Below are 13,423 nucleotides of genomic sequence, written 5' to 3'. Positions count from 1 at the left end.
TGGAATGGAATAAATATTTTTGTGTATGTAAGTTGATTGGCAAAGAAGTAGTGCAGACTGGGTGTTCAAGTAGGGTATTTATGTTTTTGTTTTGTTTTTTTATTTTGTGTGTGGAGGGCAACTGATATCATCTTAAATATGAGTTTGGCAGAAGGTGGAGTCCATGAAGAGAACCTAAAACTCTTCTGCAGACTCACGAAAAACAGATTCCACCAATTTGAGAGGGTAACTGTTCTGGAGTCAGTTACAAGACATATTAAAACGTCTTTTCAGTGAGGTTCTTTTTGCTGATCAAGTATACAATGCTGCCTCGCATAACAAGGTGCCTGAATCCCATGGACACTGGGAAGACCAGTCTCAAAAGGATGCAGGAACCTTTACAATGTGCAACACATTTCAAAAGCTCACTCTTCTATTCATGAAGTGATATGCTTCAAGCCCATTCATCTCATCTTGCAGACTGTTGCCACATTCATTGAGGGGCTAATGACTGTCTTCTTGCAGTGATATGCAAAATAACCCGAAGTCCTGCTGTTTAGTATGACTTTTAATTTATGACAACTGAATATATTCTGAAAGACTTTGAGCTACTTGTCAAGTAACAAACTTTCTTTCGTGTTTAAATGCGCAGGGTTGGCACTGTGGAGTACCCAAGTCAGGAGGTCCTAATATGGTTCCACCAGATACTGAAATCAATTTTAGAGCGTGTGTAAAAATAGAGTAAGACTGAAAGTACTGGTTTTGGTATGGCTCATGTTGGCAATTAAGAATCTCAGGAGAACTCGGAGAACAAGATCAGTTTCACCACAGTGTTTGTACTCCTTGGATTTTCTTGCATGCTGGTATGAAAACAGCTGAACCACATGAAAATATCTTGGCCTATGTGATGCTTTAAACACAATGTTTGTAGGTAATGCTGGCAAGCAAGGCTTCTTCGAAAAACAAACTATATACCTTTTTGATTGTAGCTCTAAAATATGTGTAGTGTGTAGTGTAGTGATATTATATTATGTGTGTACTTGCACCAGATGCGTAGAACGCACAGCAGTATCTCCGAAAGGCCAGTGAACCTGGTGCATGTCGGGCAAAGCTCTAGAGCACCGTGTTTGGAGTTCATTTTTGGAGACTTGCTTCTGGCTTGAAGTTTGCCACTTCCCCAGAAGATGTATAGCCACAAACTGGAAGGTTAGATATGGACTGACAATGACAAGGGGCTGCTTGAGTTTTTTGAAAGCCTTCATGGCCTTAGAAGAGCCCTTCCATGGAGCAGAATGAGAGGCAGGTACGTGTTTCACAGGTTCTTGAGGCCTGGGTGCACCTGAGGCTTTGTTGAATACTTTTACTTATATTCTGGAGGACTTCAGTGATATGAACTCAGAGGAAACTAACAAAAGATCCATCGCAATTTTCATATCATGGATTCACAGTCTTTATTTAACACTGAGCTGCAAAAAGTCTATAAAGGCTTTGGGCTGTACCCCTGCAAAGTTAAAAAGTGCATGGGGGCTTTCTTGCATTTCTGTCCTTTATGGCCACTATCTGTAGATCTGCATTTCTGCAGACTGTGCTTCAAAAAATGACACACACTTTGCAGCACTAGTAAGAAGAAGAAGAAGTAAACGAATAAGCATGAAAGCTTAACCAAAAACCAACACTAACATTTCAAGAAGGCCTGTGAAAGATGTTCAAATCAGCCAAGTGCCTTGGCTGGGTATGAAGTAAATAAAAAGCTGCAAACTCACAATATTGTGAAATATTTTCGTGGTTTTCATGTCAAGGTAATGTGATATGTCACAAAGTGCTGTCTTATTACTATTTATACCATTTCAAGCCTTTGCAGCCCAGCCTTTGGAATCCAATGAAACAATGTACAAAAGGAAGTTTGGGTTTGGCTCAGCGGGGTCTATACTGACTGGAGTTTTTCCTCTTTCCAGAACAGTGAACACATCCCTGAATGGCCCCTAAATGGCAGTATACAGACATTGCTTCAGGCCATCTTATTGCTCTTTAGACAATTCAGCTCAGCTTAAATCCATGAGCTTTGTTGTGTCTGCTGTAGCTCTCACAACTGCAGATGGCAAGACACAATTCCTACGATAGCTCGATGACGAAATAAGTCATTTCTCCCCGTTACTCTCCTTCAGGTACTCGTTGGCGGGTTGAGCGTGTCTACTTTTATGATGAAGCCCAGACTTTACTTTAGCGGGGAGATGAGTTTCTGTTGCTCGAACCTCTTTGAAAAGAAAGAGTAAGGTTAATGATCAAAATCAGCAAGCTCTTGTGAGGAATGGGTAGTACAAGTGCAGCCTGGCCATCTAATTGGTAGCACCTAAAATTATACACAATGTAGCTTGATAGCTGACATTCATGTGAGATTTATTTGGAGTTGTGTGCATATGCATATGTAGGTGTGAACCACCAGTGTCAAACAGACCAGCGCCACCCCTCCCCCAATTTCCTGTTCAAATTCATCCGTTTGCTGTCAGATATATGATAAAAGGAAATTGATTATATGTTGCTGGACCACCAGAAAAGTGTTCAGGGGTTTATAGCATTGATAGGTGGCAATGTTGCCCACAGACAGCAAGCATGGCGGGGGGGGGGATAAAATAAATGCAAATGCTTGAACTGAATGTGGTTTTGGAAGTCACCGGTGGACTGCAGAAAACACTCATTGCACAATACAGAAATGTAACTGATGAGGTACAGGCTTAAGAGGACAGAGAGGAGGATGGGGGATCTTTCGGTATGACAGCACCTTGCTGGCAGAGGATTGAATGCTATTAGAACTGCGGTGAACAGTTCTACCTGTCTGCTCCCCAACTGATCTGTCTGAGTGAATAAAAACACTGACCCTAAGTGCCCACTGTGGTTAAAAAAAACAAAACAAAAAACATACCGCCTAGGTATATATTTTATAACCCATTAAACATGTGATGACCCCCTGAAATTGTTCACTTAGACCAACAGTCTTCCTCAGTACAGGAACTGATTATGTGTGGACCATCATTATACTCTTATTTGCCTTTCATAAAATTTAGCATCACACATCTTTCAGTGAGAATTAGGTGTTGACTCTGGCCCTAAATTACTTTGCATAGTCAAAATCATTATCACATCAGTCAAATTTTAATCACTTGTTTCTGGCACAGAAGATTTATTTTTTTTTTTAATCAAACCTTTTCAGCTCTTAGTTTTTTCTATCTTCATGGGCAAGTTTCATGAACTGCCTCTTATTATGTGCAATGTCAGGATGCAGATCTGCTAACCGTACACTACAGAGTGTCTGATCCGCACAGAGAGCAAACTGAGAGAATATTGTTACCATCTTGTCTCAGAGCTTGCAACAAAGAGCGGGAGTACACACTATGTTTTTCAACTCCATTTACCAAAACCATGATAAGGCATGTGAGTATGAGGAATCAGTGATGTAAAGCGTGTGTGGATGAGTGAAAGGTGTGTGTGTGAATGTAAAGAGGCTCAGCTAAACATCCATGTGATAGGCCGGCTCAGCAGCAGAGCCCCAGGCTTACGCCCCGAGGCCCCGCCCATTCTCAGGTGCAGCTTCCCAAACTGCACTGAAAGAGGAACACCACTGGTGGGAGGGCCGTCACAGTAGGCTGGCGCCCTAAACTGAACTAATCTGGGCTCGTACATTAGCCACATGATTTGATACCGATACATTATAAGCCCACTGACTTCTTTCTCCAAATGCTCCCAAACCCTCCCCCTTATTTCGAAAAGAAAAACTGAACCTTGAGCCCCAAGACAAAACAATCATGAACGCTCGTTAGATTGTCTGAGTGCTGTTTGTGTTAATGCACACATGATTGACTGGCTCTATAGTTGCATAAAGCACTTTATTTATTATGGATGCACAGACAAGCTTTAATTTTAAACTTTGGGACTACCTTGAACATGCAGTCTTATGGAAAATAAAAGAGCCCTGCCGAGATCTTTAACGACTAAAAATGAAATTCTCTGCAAATTTCAATCATTTTCACTCCGCCATTATACTTATTGACCTTAGTTCACAGATTTGACACATTTAATACTATTTTTATGTATACTTGACCGCCCACATTCAAAATATCATAATTAAATACCATGTAGCAGGTTCCTCTGGTATGGTAACAGTCAGACACATTTAGTTTAATTCCCCTAACACATAATTTCCAAAAGAATATAAAGACTAAAAATATATGTTTTGGTAGGTGGAGGCGTCCAATTAAATGTCATTGGATAGTCTATTGAATGTGTATTCAAGTCCACTTTGAAAACGGGTTTTTGATAAATACAGGGTTGGGTTTTGCTTTGAAAATCCTTTTCTCGTTCTTTTATTAAGGGCTTGCTGCTCTGACATCTGCTCCAGATATCAAGATGGATAGCCATGCAACTGTGAATCAAGTTCATGTGTTTTTGCAGGGTTCACAAAGTATTACACTTAAGGTTTTTGGGTTTTTTTCTTCTCCAATCTATTTGGTGGAGCATTCAGCATAGCTTGAACTACATTCATCTCTCATTCATTTCTCACCAGTATGGTAGTCCTGTTTAAGTAAAGGTGATGTGTTTGTTTTTTTGGTGAATTGTATAGTTAATAAATTAATGAAGCCCCATTTGGTAGATTTAGCAGGGATAGCAGGAACTGTGTATTGTGTACTATAGCTCGCATCGGGCACGCTCTCTGTTTGGCCGCTACTCTCTTAGAGAGGTGCCATACTCCTAGGATTCACACAAAAACACAGAATGAAAAAACTTTTCAACTCCTGGTTGAACATGACAGGGCTGCCAACTCTTACCCACTGAGCATGATATATATATATATATAAAAAAAAAATGGCTTAGATCCCCCCACTCTTTCTCTTTGTGTCGTGTTTATGCAGAAAATCACCAAAAAATAGGGAGCGCAGTATTATCTCAAAAACAAAAAATAAAAATAAAAAAAAATATATATGTAATATTAATTAAGAACCTAAATTAAAACACATAGCTTACCTTTGTTGTGATTGAACATTTGTTCTCCTGCTATATGGTGCCGCACGAATATTCAGAACACTTGTTTACTTCGTTGTTTTGACAGCAGTATTATATATTTAATTGGTTATTAAAATCTTTGCATAAAATACATAGTGTTGACTATTTTACATACAAATACAGGTGTACAGCTTTTTTGACTCTGTGACCAAAGCAATAGGATTGAAACAAAGCTGAGCTGTTCAAAGCAAGGCACACTGTGCATTTTTCTCTTCCAGATGGGTCATGTTCATCTTTACAGCCATTTTCATAGTAGGTGTTGTTATTCCCTGTAAAGTAATGATGAAGGGAGGTGGGAGATTAGTTCTTTGAAGGGCTGGAGACATGCTTCCTCCTTAAGATAAAACACAGACTCTAAAATGATTATTTGTTGTATCTGATTCTGTAGTTATATTATGTGTGAAAGAGATTTTAAGAGCTCTGACACATCTATCGAATTTCTATATGATTCGATTTTAGACAGATAAAAGATGCTTATCGTGTATATCTTGAATCCTGGATGTCTTGCCTGTTTTACAAGAGAAGCTTGTTGGAATTCAATACACCTCTCAGCTCATTCTGCTATTTCTAAATTAGTAATTCTGCCTTCACTGATCTTGTACTCAAGATACATTTTAAAACAGACTGAATTTAAGAGTAATAATAAGAAAATCTATCAAGGAACAATCTGTCATTTTGACCGAAAGCATTCTAATATACTAAATAATTATTATCATAAATATGCACTGGCTTGATTTATTTCCTTTATAAGATATATTTTAAACAGATGTGTGTAAATGGTCTTGGTGGCATTGTCACTTCAACTAGGTTTTCAGCAAAAACCTGACTGGAGCTGAGAATTTCAGCCCTGACAGTAAAACTGAATTACAGTAACTGGGATTCTGTTCGTCATCTCAACAAATGAATGTATTTGTATATGACGCATATTTTTGCCTTTTTTGTGTGCCTATTTTATTGGTGGCACCAATAAAAATGTGATTGATTTGTTGCATTGATAAAAATGAGGAAGTAAACATGGTTCCCAGTTATAAAGGCTGTAATGATAGCAGCAGACAGATGCCCTCATGGTGTTGGTGACTATTTTTGCTTTTAAAAACACTCCAGTAGATGGCACTGGCGTTCTGCCTTGTAAAGCTGATTTGGCTCATAGCTTCTCATGGGACCTTGATGATTAGCTTGTGATCATAGACATTAAAAAGCTGTTTGCCCTCTCCTACCCTATGTACCGAAAAGATAACAAACCACAGATAGATAGATTGATCGAATGTACAGAGATAATACAAAAAAGTACATTAAAGCTACACACCGTCAATACTAATACCATAACAAAGTCAGGCGTTATAAATGTTTGTGTCGTCTTCTTCTTTTTCTTCTTTCTTAAAAAAAGAACAAAAAAACAAAAACAAAACTTTACTGTAAACTTTGAAGAAATGTGCCACTTCCAGCAGCCGTATAGTTCTGTGAGCTGCAGACTGAATATGTCTCAGTCGGACAGGTGAGGTGACGATGATCCTGATAATGTTTTTACAGTGAGCGTGAATCTACTGGTCAGGTTTTTCTCACTTTGGTTAAGTTCACACATAAGTTACCTCATATTTGCTTTGTTTCAGTCACGACTGCCAGGCTGATTGGAGGCATGTTTTGCCTAACCTTTGAGATAAGATGCAAAATGTTGGCTATTTTACACTTTTTGATTTGCTTTCTATCTTGTGTACTTTGTTTTGAATCCAGCCCTGTCGTTCTGATATACATTTAAATGTGTAGCTCTCGGTTTAATCATTAGTATTACATTTATTTAGCTACAAATGAGAGCGGACTTACTTCCGTATCGTCGAGCTTGAGTTAAATTGATCAGCTAGTACTTCTGATCTTGCTTTGCTGGTCTTCGGATGCATCACCTCCAACATCCAAGCACAGTATTTATATTTGCAAACATCCTTCTATTTAAAAATGATCAACATCTCGGTCACACAGCTTGAAACAAATCTATACTTTTAGCTGAAAGGGAAATGGTTTCAGTTATACAGTATTACATCTTGCATACAGACCTGCTGACATTTTAAATGCCTCACCTGTAACACACCTCTATTTACCTGCCAATGCAGAGGTCAGTAGGGGGGCATGAAGCACATGCGTACTAAGTCTGTAATATTATCCCCCTCCCCCCCTGTGAGGGCACTATAATAATTCAGCGCAGGGTCAAAAACATTGTCCTAAATCAGCTTCCTGCCAACCCAACAGCAGAGTTCAAGACAGCTACATCTTCAAATGTGTTGTTAGAACAACAGCAAAGGTTTGACAGGTGACACATTACGTTGATTGAAAATCAGAAAAAGTGTGAATACGCTTACGTGATAAAATGTTTCAGGTTTCCAGCTAACAATCACCTGTTTCTATTTAGGAAAGGAATTTTATTTAATATATCCTTTACATTTGTGTGTGTGTGTGAGAGAGAAGTATATGTAGGACAGAAATTTCAGGCTACGAGCCCTCTTTACTTTTGTCTTTACAGGTTCATGAAATGATAGTTGGCATTGCAGACAGTTGGGCTTATAGCTACAAACTAAGGCGTCAGATCTCATATGTAAGTAACTGGAATGGCTTCATGGAGCTTTTAATTACAGCTGCGACTACATGCTAAAACAAAAAACAAAGACAAGTATTCATTAACACTGTGGTCATTTTAACCACTTCATTTTGGATTTCTCTCAACCAGGTCCGAAACCTTTATTACATTTTCAGTGACATGAACCAACGAAAGCAACAACACCATCAACCTGACAAGCAATGTTTGGGACTGTGAGAAACCCGGCGGGTCGTCCTGAGAGGTGTGTTTAGGATACCACTAGAGGGAACCCGATCCATCATCATGTGGCTTAATTCACTGCAGCATAAGAGATGGAATTTTGCAGGGGTTTGCACAATAAAAGCAACTTCTCTACAATAACACAATCCCGTGCAATGATTGTGCAGTTAATATCATTTTTCTAAAGAGTGATTTTTCAGCTTTTGTTTGGAGGACCTCAAATAGACATCAGTTAAAGTAAAAACATAGGACACAGAAACAAACATTTTTTTAGGGTTCCTGAAGTCATAAATAGAGTCACTCATTAGCACCAATAAGCGAACGCACACTAACAATGTTACATTTGAACATGTATCATGTGGTAAACAGTTACAGAGTGAATGACTTTTCCCCCCAATATTTTTCATAGAGATCTCAAAATGCAGTAATGTTTGTGCAGTTGTGATTTACCCATTTGCTGTCTGTTTAATGGCATTACTGCGTTCACCACATAGTGTTTGTCTTATGTAACGTGTGTGGATAAAATCATGGCAAAGAAGAAACTGTGCTTCAGCAATGAATCGGCAAAATCATTTTGCCCAGAAACAAATGTGAAGAATTTCTTCAGATGCAGCAACAAATTCAGAGTCACAGATAACCTCTGCGTGTTTTTCATGATTGATGCTTTTAGGGCGGTTTTAGCATACATGAAATGATGAGATTGACAAAGAACAGATGACACGGGATGGAAGTAGAAAATTCATTGGTCTGGCTGTTCTCAAGATACAGCTCTGCATGACAGTGTAACAATAACCTTGACAGAAAACCGCTGGACACAAGGAAACAGCCAACATTTCGTGCTTGACTGCCTGAAAATATATCATTACAGAGAAGTGAAATATGCTAAACTTAAAGCTACGGAACTGCTTCTGTGGGAAAAATAGGAGAATTTTGTTTACTGTTGCAGGTTTGGACCACAATGCGCTTTTGGGGTTATATTGCTCGCAACAGTCCTGCCTAGGGATTGTGTTGCTCTGCATGCTGTCATGGCCTACAGCACCCAGCTGTACAGGTGCAGACCTGTCGTGGCCATGACTTTGTTGTTGATTTACTCCCTCTGTTCTCAGAACAGTCAGCGCCTTAAAGCCCAATGCAATATTTACGATCACAGTGTCAGGGGCTTTCTTCCAACAACACTCAGGGATGCGAATAGTGAACCCACCTGCAGCAAACAGAAGTTAGGCCGTCACCATGCTAACCATTGAAACTGGGTAATGTTACAAAGTTGATATACAGAGCTGAGACAAGAGGTCGGTATGTTGATAACTGAATCATGGTTTGTCGTTTATTTTTTGTAAGGGAAATGCCCTTGTATGTTTGCTGGTTCCAGCCTCTTAAATGTGAGGTATGCAGGAAAATTTCAATCTAATGGGTTTGGACTATTGATTGGACGGATAAATCAATATAAAATCAATACCTGACTTTTGGGTTTTTCAGTTTAGAATTGGTTTATAACCAAAACTCGTTACTGCTTGTATTGTGTTTTGTTTTTGGAGTATTACAGTTCAAGAACGAAGCGCAAAGGATGGTGATGTGCTACGTTGTCAGCGAATGGCATCAAAGGCCGACACCGAAAGTGAATTGCAATTCATTCTAATGTCATGCACTACCTCTAAAACCAAAGCCTGATGTGTTCATCTGTGATGACCATGCCAACATCCCTCCATTGACACGAAGCCGGGCAGTCATCCCGAATCTGTTTGTGGCCCCTCAAAAATGTATCAATTATTGATACATTTCGGCGCAACACCATGTAACTTTTCAGAGGGAACTGTCACTATTACAGTCCTAAATTCAATAGACCTGAATGCACGTTTAGCTGAGTGCCACATTAGAAAACAAAGCACTGATTGCCGGACTAACATGTCATTTAGTTTTTTCCTTGTAGCATGTTTCAATTTGATTAGTGCACTTACAATACCTCAAAGTAATCACTGCTGACTCAGTTTCTGAGCAGCCCATTGATCTGATTTATTCTTTTGGCATTCATACACGACTTTTAACTCTCTGCTTTTAAACATGAGACTAGGTTTATCGTTTCAGGCTTTGATTTGACCTCTGTGGTGACAAGCCAAGTAATAGACACTGAGCTTTTGTCCCTGCCCTTCTGATTTAATCTAGCACCTGTTTGCTATGCAAAGCCTCAAGAAGGGCTCTTTGATATAGGGGAGCGTGTCTGTGGGTGCACACGTGTGTGACTCTGATGCAAAGTCTGATGCTATCACTTCAATGTACTCACTAATCTGTGCTCCAAGGGTGGCCCTGAGTCTCTCATTTTGTTTCCTAGCATAGTAAAGAGTAGCTCCTATATGAGGATGCTTCTGGATCATACTAGTCTGTTCCAGCTTAGCCTGTTTGTTAGTCAGACCATGACCTGAAAAGAATAAATAATAAATTATAGAGCTACTGAATGCTTGAAATGAAGTGTGAAGACGATGTTTGTTTGTTTTTTTCATCAATGAATAGACCTGATAAACTTGGAAGGGAATAAATATCATGGACTTTTGATGCTTTTTAAAGGCACTTAGGATGACATTTTTAAAAGCCGTTAAAGCTGATTCATTATCTCTTACAGGCTACAACTTAAAATACAGCTGACCAGCTCAGGCGGACAAAGACAATATGAATGTGCCATGGGCCCCAAAACCCAGGAGCCTGCTGGGTTTCTACTAAATCTGCCAGGTAGGTTTTGTTTAAATGAATGATAACACTGTAATCAGTTTTTACAATGCATTCATAGTCTAATTAAACGCCAAGTTTTCTCAGTGGCCTGATTAGACTCCACCGGAAAAATGTGAGAGGACCAAGGCTGTAGTCTCTCCATGCTGGTCTGTGCTCAGCCAGGTGTTGCACCACCTGCTTCCACTACTCGGTACACCACGCTTTTTCATAAAAGGGTTTTTTGCTGTGCTTTCTTAAATGTACTGAATTGTGCTTTGGTATGGCTTTTAAAATCTTTTGCCTTGTTTTGGGCCTCAGTAGTATCTTTTGTCAATGACATGAAAAGGCTGTTAAAACATATGAGAGACACAGATATGAACTTGCTGAGTCTGAGACACTGAAGATGTTTTAATTATCCCAGGTTGCTGTAACTCCTTTTTTTGTACGTTATTAAATAGGGGTATCATGAGCCTTCGGATCCCTGATTAAATTTCATTCATTTCCATTCTCATTTTTTTTTTTTTTTTGTGGGGGGGGGGTGATGTTGTACTATGCTACTTAAGGGGCCTGCACTGAAAGTAAGAAAAAAGGCAGCTCTACGCAGATGACAAATGTACTTGGAATTTTTGACCATAACAGCTATAATGATTAACAAATTAACCTGTGCCACTACGTATTCCCTCTCCCTTTACTTTGGCCAGTTTGACTGTGCCTGAAGTCTGGTCAAACAGAATGTATTTTGTTTGATCTGAATACAGCTCTGTAAGTGGATATATAGTCTTTCCAAAATCCACCACCAGAGGCTAAAGGCAAATATATCCCGCTGACTTGTACTTTGGTAGTACTTTGTACTTTGATTCTGAGTGAAACTTCATCACAATGCCCCTTCAGGCTACTGATAGACAATAGGCCTAGGTGCTGTGTGTGATGTTGTGCTGCGGGCCCAATTCTTGGCTTTGGTGCAGTATTGAGTTACTTTAGAATAAATTAGTTTCAGCTTCAGTCAGGTGTGGAGCCTTAGTGAAATCCCCCCTTTTCTCTCGATAGTCACAGTGCTGGTAGAGCTAACAGTGGTTGTTTGTCATGGTGAAAGAAAAGTTTTTTTATCTTTACCTTGTGAAATATTCATTCAGCCTTTTGGTTTTTTTGCCGTTTTCTCTAAAGGCTCTTAGGTTGGCTTCGCGTACATAGTGCTGAACACTTTTGCCATTTGAGTTTTGCATTTGATGCATTCATAGGATTAAAGATATCATAATGCCACCCCTATTTCTAAACTATTGAGATTGTAGGACAAGATTTATTTGTTTAGTTGACTAAATGTGATGTGCGTCTATTTTCTGTTTGTTTTTAGATTACCCAAGTTGGCAGTTAAAAGTATTTCAGATTCAACATTAAATTAAAATGAAGCCAGGTTGCATGATACCGACTGTGTCATTTTCAGGTTGGCTGCCAGTTGGGATTATAGTCTGCATGGGGATATTTAGCTTCATGTCAGTCTCCTGCGTTGACCAATATAAAAGTGCTTTTTTTATGCCTCCATGGTGGTGACAGCCATGGCTGGAGGGTCATTGTCTCTCTGGATTGTCTGTCTGTCCACTTGACAAGAGTGTGATATGTCGGTAATGCCTTAAGGGTTTTTCTTCCCAATTTGGCACAAAAATGTCCTACTTGAATTCGAGGATAAAGTGATTCGATTTGGTGGTCAAAGTTCAAACGTTGAAGTTGTGGTGACCTCATGAACCTCACACTTTTAGCCTTGATAGTGCAAAATCCCAGACACTCATCATGCGAAATCCTTCAGACTTGGCTCAAATGCCCATTTGGGCATGAATGGTCAAAGATGACCTCACACAATATGTTTTTGGCAAATTTATAATCAAATAATTTAATATGTGACATAATCATGTTCTATAAAAACACATCAGTGCTGTAACTGAGGGAGTGGAGATTGTGATAGTACTTTCTGCAACTTGACCAGTAGCTGGAGGTGATGCTGATTCTCTTCAATAATGCTGGGTATTCTTAGGATGACGTAATTAAGTGATGTGTAATGTCATTTCATAGGCGTCACATCCTCATTTGTATTTGTTAAGCAGTTTGCAATGGCTGACCTTTTGCCGACCTTTTTTTTTTTTTTTTTTTTACTACATGTTTTGGATCAGGATTTGTTAATGCTGTGCTGCAAATGTTGACGTGATAATTCTAAGAGTGTGACGTAAATAAGAATGCCACTTAGATTTTTATCAGACAGTTGTTATTGTTCCGCTCTTTCACATCGGAGCAAATACGTTTAGACATCTGTTCTTTCTTTCTTGGCGAAAAGAGAAGAACCCATATCCAAAGGTGAGTTTGCTTTGTGATTCTCTATTCTTTTCTCGTAAATGCTATAGTGTTGTGATTTTAACCCCTATCAGGTCATGCAGGTGGATCCCTGTGAAGGCTTTGATGTTAAACGCATTAAACACTGTAGACATTAGTCAGCAGCGTGGCAGTCACTTCAGTTTTAGATGACATGACAGAGTAAACTGTAAAATCCACGGACAGGAAAATTTGAGGTGACGGCAAACGAGTGTTCCTTTCACTGATCTGGTATTAGGAATTCTGGATGTTCTGCTCTGCAGTCATTTTTGGGAAACAGTTATAGCCTGACTCAACATGGACATCATTTGGGATTGAACAGCAGATCAGAAACTGTTGTGAATGTTGTGAATTTTTCTTTGCACCTAATTTTCATGACGACTACAATATGTCCGTCCCTCCACTTTTATGTGTTGGCTAAGTGACTGCAGTCTTTGGTCTTTACTTATGCTTAAAATTACCCTAAAAAGTTAAGGTGCTGTTAAATCTTAACCTTTAAGAAAAGAGAAGAGTTCATGGATCTGG

This window comes from Echeneis naucrates, chromosome 16 (genome assembly GCF_900963305.1).
Source record: "Echeneis naucrates chromosome 16, fEcheNa1.1, whole genome shotgun sequence".
NCBI lineage: Eukaryota > Metazoa > Chordata > Actinopteri > Carangiformes > Echeneidae > Echeneis > Echeneis naucrates.
This window is presented reverse-complemented; position numbering follows the sequence as displayed.